This window comes from Phyllobates terribilis, unplaced genomic scaffold (assembly GCF_046119375.1).
Source record: "Phyllobates terribilis strain yellow unplaced genomic scaffold, ASM4611937v1 Scaffold_1__5_contigs__length_1240528914, whole genome shotgun sequence".
Lineage (NCBI taxonomy): Eukaryota > Metazoa > Chordata > Amphibia > Anura > Dendrobatidae > Phyllobates > Phyllobates terribilis.
Genome location: NW_027362761.1, coordinates 762,236,831 through 762,244,194, shown reverse-complemented (window position 1 = coordinate 762,244,194; position 7,364 = coordinate 762,236,831). Strand labels below are relative to the sequence as shown.

General features: G+C 44.3%; 1 long non-coding RNA gene across 1 annotated transcript in view; it reads left to right on the top strand.

The window, feature by feature from the left end:
• Window positions 1-437: 437 nt before the first annotated feature.
• The window catches only part of LOC141171063 (uncharacterized), a 67,524-nt gene continuing 60,597 nt past the window's right edge, over window positions 438-7,364 (top strand). Inside the window, exon 1 of the long non-coding RNA XR_012252321.1 lies at window positions 438-506. This is a non-coding gene — a long non-coding RNA (uncharacterized lncRNA). The remainder of the gene's footprint in view (window positions 507-7,364) is intronic.

Sequence of the window (7,364 nt, the reverse complement as noted above, 5' to 3'; positions counted from 1 at the left end):
AATTCTTTTTGTGTTTTTTTCATTGAAGACAAATTAAATGAAGAGAATAATACCAAAGAATTTGTGATTGCAATCATTTTCAGGAAGAAACTGAGTATTATCTGACAGAATTTCAGGGGTGCCAATACTTTTGGCCAGCACTGTAGGTGTCATTCCATGCTGGTATTTCCCAATACGTCAGAGATGGTAAAAATAAAGGCAGCCAGAAGTTGATGGTCCCGGGTAGTATTGACATGGGAACATATGCAGGGTCCATATATGTAACGAGCATCACTTCAAACCAAAAATAATTAACCCCATGCTTTTAATAACAACTAAGTATCCCTATAAAATCCCACATAGAAGAGTTCTTCATTGATGCCTGTTGGCTCACAGACTACAGGACCTGTCTGACGTCAGCATGCCCAACCATTCATGTGGGCGTATTCATATCACATGACTTTTCTGAAGGTCCTTTGCTTCCGGGACGCCGTGGTGTCAGCCACATTGATCCTGCCTGCTCCCAGGTGATAATTATTATCTTTATTACCTTATTTGCTTTAATATATATAGCAGCAAGGTGCTTGCAGTATTCACATCTTTTCTTCCCCTGAGTAAGCTACAGGTTATGTAGCGATATGCGTGGGGTTCTCAATGCCCCTTTCCCTCACTCATCATTCAAACAGGCAACTTGGCTACACTTTATCTGGACTTATTAACGACAAAGTTCCACTACAGGAATCCTATATAATATTTCTGGTCATAAACTCAAAATAGACATAACACACTCTCTCTCTTGGCTGTGACTTATACCCCAAAGAAAGAAGAGTTATACGAGTATATTCAACCATAAAATTGAATTTTAGTGAATCAAGAATAAAAACACAATAAAAAAAACAGTATAGTGCTTCACAGATATGAGCGGGCTAATTTGTATGCACACTAAAAATATAGTATCAACGAACCATTAGATGATATGAACAGTATAAAGAACATGTGATTCCAATATGTTGTTCAATACTGAGACTATACTGCTGCCACATTTAGCATATGAGATAGGAAAATTCCCAGTTTGGTACATGAAAATAACCCAAAATGTGAAAGCAGCTGTCACTGAACATAAACTTGGGCACTGTTTCTCATTAGCAAAGGAAAAAATGTCACCAGGACTATTACCTTGATAAAGTCTCTTGTGCACCTGCCCGCCCGTCGCCCCGACGTACGTTTCATATAGCCTTCTTCAGGGGGCTGAAGGATCTATCTGGACTTAGTTGGTAACCTCATTGGACAGCTGGGGGGCCTTTTTATTATCTGAGGCTTTATCTATTTTATTTATCTGAGGCTTTATCTATTTCCTTTTCACTATATTGTCTATATAGCACAAGTTTGGCTTTATGATTGTTTAATTTTCACATGTATTTTGTTTCCCTGTTATATGTCAGGGAATTACCCTTGATGTACACTGTTCAGGACTGAAGCTATATATACTCTTTAGAGATGTGCCTTGAGCATATCATTGGATGATGGTTTCCAAATATCTTATGTATTTAAATGTGTCCAGAAGTGTAATATCTGCATAGAATTGTTTTGTCCCTTTTATTGACCTTTGGTGATTGTTCCAAGCGCCGGTTTGGTGAGGGATGGGTTTTTGCCTGACTATTCACCCTTTCTTTAGGCTGTTTTCTTGGGGCCATTTTTGGCTGTTTTAATTGTTTTATTGGGTTGTTGTTGTTGTCTGTATTTATGTACTAATAAAGGTTTGATATTACTACAGTGTTTATCACTTTTGGGTGGGATCCCCATTTATGCATATCAATTCTTCTTTTTTTGCACATTCTACAGCTCCTGCAGCACCTCCTCCTGCTCTTCCACTTCAGCCTCCATCTCCATCACTTGATTCATTTCTTTCAGAAGATATTCCAGATTGTGTACTTAAACTTCGTGGGTGCCAATAACAATAAGCAGAACTGTATGCTTAAACGAGAAACCGCACATTGTTGCAGAGCTTTTGAAAGCTGTATCAGAGAACCTGGTGGCGGCTCTGAAGCTAGGCAAGCTCACACATATACCATGCCTGGCCCATGTGCTCAACTTAGAGGTTCAGCGATTTCTCAAAACCTACACAGATCTGCCAGAGCGGCTTGTGAAAGTACGCCATGTGTGTCCATTTCAGAAAGTCAGCTACAGCTTCCACTGCCCTGACGGGGCTTCAGAAGCATTTGCAGCTTCCAGCTCACCAACTGGTGTGCGATGTGACCAAGCATTGGAAATCAACGTTGCAGATTTTTGGAATGATTTTGAGCAGCAGAGAGCAGTTGTTGAGTACCAGATTCAACACGCCTGTCGACATTCAGGTCAGCCTCTGCACATAAGAGCTGATAAGTGGGCAATGGCATGGATGTCTGACATCTGTAGCATCCTCCAAAACTTTGAGGACTCCACTAAGATGGTGAGCGGCGCTGATGCCATAATTAGTGTCACTATCCCACTTCTGTCTACTGAAATGCTTACTGCTCACAATTAAAGAGGAGGCATTGCAGGCGGAGCACAATGAGATGGAGCAAGGAACCATACAGGGTGATGCCACACAGCCCAGCCTCATCTCATCCCAACGTGGATTGGGTGACAATAAGGAGGAGGAAGAGAAGGAGGAGGAACAGGAGTTAGTTCCTGCGCTATAGACGGTACTACCCACACAACTGTCATACAGTCTGTTCAGCGTGGATGGCCTGAGGAGAGGGAGTAGGAGGAGAAGGAGGATGAGAACATGGTCAGTCATCCTCTTGATGAGGACACGGAAGTTTTGTCTGTTAGCAGTCTGGCACACATGACTGAGTTTATGTTCCGCTGCCTTTCCCATGACACTCGTGTTTTACACATTTTGGGTGACAGTCATTACTGGAATGTCACACTTCTAGACCGACGCTACAAAAAGAACTTTCTATCTCTCCTTCCCATGGTGGAGAGGTTTAGTAAAATGTTGTAGTACAAGAAGGCCCTTTTTGCAGAATTATTCAAAAAATTCCCATTTGAAAACGCTGGCGGCAGAGGTCACAGTTCCTTGGACAACCAAGGAGTACAGGCGAGGGAGGTGCAAATACAATGCAGCAGAGGCAGAGGAACACTGTGAAAAGTCTGGGACAGTTTTCTCTGACCCTCCCAGCGCACAGGCCCTGATGCACAGGGTACTCTCACAAATTTTTGGAAGATGCTGAAGGACTATCTTGGCGACCGTACCAGTGTCCTCCATGATTCCTCTCTGTGTCTTGCAACAGTTGGGTATCCAAGCTGGACACATGGCATTAACTGTCTCTCTACGCCTTGGCCGATAGCATTTTGTCAGAGATGGTTTTTAGTTCCGCCAGAGGCATTATAACTGATATAACTGATAGGCACATCCGCCTGTCAACTGAAAATATTGATGGCTGACTTATCAAGACAAATAAAGGCTGAATTGGGCCAGACTTAACAACACCACCAGATGATAGCATTGAACATAAACTCAAATCCAGTGGTTACTTTTTTGGGGGTCTATATTCCCATGCACCCCTTCACACTCTGACATGGGTATACGCTTAAGGAATTGTTCTATTTTAGGTCGCCCTCCTCCTTCTCCACATCCTCCACCACATCCTCCACCACCATATCACCAGGGTGACCATCATTCCATGCCCACAAAAATTTTTTAAGGTTGCTTCTGATTAGAGACAAGTGAATATTTCAATATTTGTTTCGAATTAGGATCACCATTTCTGCAATATTCGCCAATGTAATTGTTCAATATTCACCGAATATTGCCAAACGCCATTGGATTCAATGGGGTCAAACGCATACACAACACCTTCAAACAGGACCAAAAGCTGCCAAAGCACATTAATTTAGGGTCAGAGACCAGGAAAGTGCCATCAATTGACCCAGAGTGCAAGTAGTAAAATTATTATTATTATTTATTATTATAGTGCCATTTATTCCATGGCGCTTTACATGTGAAAAGAGGTCACCGACTGGTACAAGAGCAGAGAGTAATTAGCAAAAGATAAAACAATGTCTCTTTATTATACCTTTTTTATAAAAAAGTGTCAAAGTGATCATAAACCTCAGGGAAAAGTCCATGTGGGCAGGCATGATCATCTACATTGGCGTTGGTACTGTCTTATAAGGCGATTCCTCTAATGCGGTTTATGTTTGGGGGCTGGAGCTGCCTCCATGCGGATTGCTTAGAGGTATACGGCCTCTGATCTGAGCAGGTGCGCGTGTGCACGAGATGACTGCGGGATCCGTGCCCGTGCATGCGCAGCACTATGTGTTCCACGGTGCGCTGCAAGAGCCGGATGTGAGTATCTATCCAGCAGGATGTGCATCACCTAACGGACACATGACAATCCGGAAGCATGCCGCACGCCGGCGGTCAGCGTGCGGCGTGTATAAAAGACACAAGGACAATCTTTTCTCAACATATGTACCTTTGTTATGGCGCAGAACACTGGGCTATGAATGGGCTATACACTCTCCTGATGATGAAGGAGAAACGCGTCGGGAGCCCGCCTTAGTTTTGGAGCACTGCTAAAAATACTGGAAAGCTAAGTAGTTGTTTCTTTCTATTGAGCTATGAGTGTCTCCTATTTTTCGCAAATCTATTGATTGTGTGGCTATACAGCAGTTTGTGAGAGATAGCTGTACCCACTGACTCAGATATATTGCTGTGATTATTTGACCAGGTAGCCTTCAATGTGCACTCGTCTAATTTTTGGTACAATTAGAGATGTAGATTATATGACTAGGTGGCCTTCAATGTGCACTGGTCTAATTTTTAGGCACTATTAGAGATAGTAGACTTGTATGGTTCGAGTGGTATATGAGATTGCCACTATCCATTATCATACTCTAATAACTATCTGTTATTATTACGTATTTAGTGCGTTGGTTTTTGTGTACTGTTCTTCGTTTGTGGTAGTGTATGTGTCACATTATTTTCACTTTGGATGGTGAGACACACTTTTGTTTGGAGGGCCCTATACCTTTAGTGGTTCCACCATAGCATACCATTGGATTTAGCCAGGTCAAGTCTTCATCAGGCTGACCCTACATTAGTTTTTTCTATCAGTACACTGTGCGTGTCTTTTTACATGCTTTGTGTCTAGTATTGTCCAGCACTCAGCTGTTTTATAAAAAAGGTATAATAAAGAGACATTGTTTTATCTTTTGCTAATTATTATCTAATATTTGGTACCACTTTTTCGCTACATATTTACAAGAGGAGAAAAGACCCTGCCCGTGAGGGCGCAGAAACAGTCTATAAGAGATGGGTGAGAATACAGTAGGTGAGGGTACAGCTGGTCGTGCAGCGGTATGGTGGAGCGAGGGTTACTGCAGGTTGTAGGCTTGTTGTAAGAGGTGGGTCTTCAGCTTCCTTTTACAGGTTTCAACAGTAGGCGAGAGTCTGATATGTTGGGGTACTACAGAGCTCAAAAGTAGGGGGGATGCACAGGAGAAATCTTGTATGCGATTGTGGGAAGATGAGATAAGAGGGGAGTAGAGAAGGAGATCTTGTGAGGATCGGAGGTTGCGTGCAGGTATGTACCGGGAGAAGAGGTCACAGATATATGGAGGATAAAGGTTGTGGATGGCTTTGCATAGGGTTTTGAACTTGAGTCTCTTGGCAATGGGGAGCCAGTGAAGGGATCTTATAGATTGCAGTCTTATAGATTGCTAAAGCCAGTCCGCAGTAAGGCTATGTGCCCACGATGCAGAAATGAAGCAGAAAATTTCTGCAGCATTTCTGCATCTCCCTGGCAGAAAAAACGCATGCAGATTGTGAATGCGTTTTTCCTGCAGAATACATGCGGAATACATGCGGATTCACATGCGTACCCACATGCGTTAACTCATGTGTTTCCGCATGCGGACTGACAAGCACTTTCCAGGCGATAGCATCACTTGGAAAGTGCTTGACAACTAGGTCACACTATATAAATCCATGCAAAAGGCATGGATTTATATAGTGTGACCGTAAAAATAAAAAAATAAAGCTATACTTACCTCCGATCCCCCGCCGCGTGTGCTGTCGCGCTCGTCCTGGCTTCTTCCGGGTTGCCGGCATCTCGCGAGACAGCCTGTGGTCACATGACCGCGACGTCATCTCAGGTCCTGGAAGGAGAAGCGCTGCAGGGGCCGCCGGACAGGTGAATATAAACTTTATTTATTATTTTATTCTTTTTTTCACAGGTACAATGGTACCCAGGTCTGGATGAGAGTCTTCTCTCCTCCAGAACTGGGTACCATCCGCACATAGAGACGCATATAATCCGCTTGTACAAATGTACAGACATGGATTCTATGCGTCTCAATGGAAGTCAATGGCGGCGCTTCCGCAAAATTAACGAACATGCTGCGGATTTATTTGCGCTGCAGAAACGCTGCGGAAAAATCCGCAGCATGTGCATTGACTTTGCGGAATGCCATTGGGGACCATGGGGTGCGGATTACCATGCGTTTTTGATGCGTTTCCGCTTCGGAAATTCCGCAGCATAAACGCATGAAAAACGCATCATGTGCACGCAGCCTAAAAAAGCATAGAGTATCGGGCAACCTTCCCACAGACTTTTCTTAGTCAGGGCTGCTTCTCGGCAGGGTTGGACGGGCCCACAAGAGAACCGGAGACTCCTCCGGTGGGCCCTGGCTTCTCCGTCAGGACTGTTCATAGTGCAAAACTTGCAGGTCATGTTGATGATAGAGGCCACCATCTCCTTAGCTTGCTGATGGTACTTCTCTGTGGTAATCTGATTGGCTCCTACCAGCCTGGAATATTTCCAGTGAACTATGACACAACGCCATGGCATTAGCAGTGCCCCCAGTACCAGTAGCGAAGCCATCCACTATTTCCTTCTCAGGAATTTTATTTGGTAGACTGAGTGGCTGCCCAAATACATTAGTTTCTCAAAAAGGAGCTGAAGATACTGAGTGGCAGTAGGTGCAAGTTTCTCCAGCATGTTAGATATCAGAGGGAGAACAGAGAGGGCAGCACAGTGGCTCAGTGATTAGCACTGAAGCCTTTCAGTGCTGGGGTCCTGGGTTCCAATCCCATCAAGCACAACATCTGCAAGGATTTTGTATGTTCTCCCTGTGCTTGTGTGGGTTTCCCACACAGTAAAAAATGCAGCCATAGAGTGTCCAGGGAACCTTCACACAGACTTTTCTTAGCCAGGGCTTCTTCTCGGCAGGGTTAGACGGGTCCACTAGAGAACCGAAGAGCTGCTATGGGGCTCTTGAGCGGGGGAGAAAGGTGAGCCCTCGGAATCAAATTCGGTCCGGCGTCCTCCGTATCCCCTCCTGTGTCTGCTCGGGGTGCGCGCACCGTGCGCTCCCTCCCTCTTAATGGGGCCGCG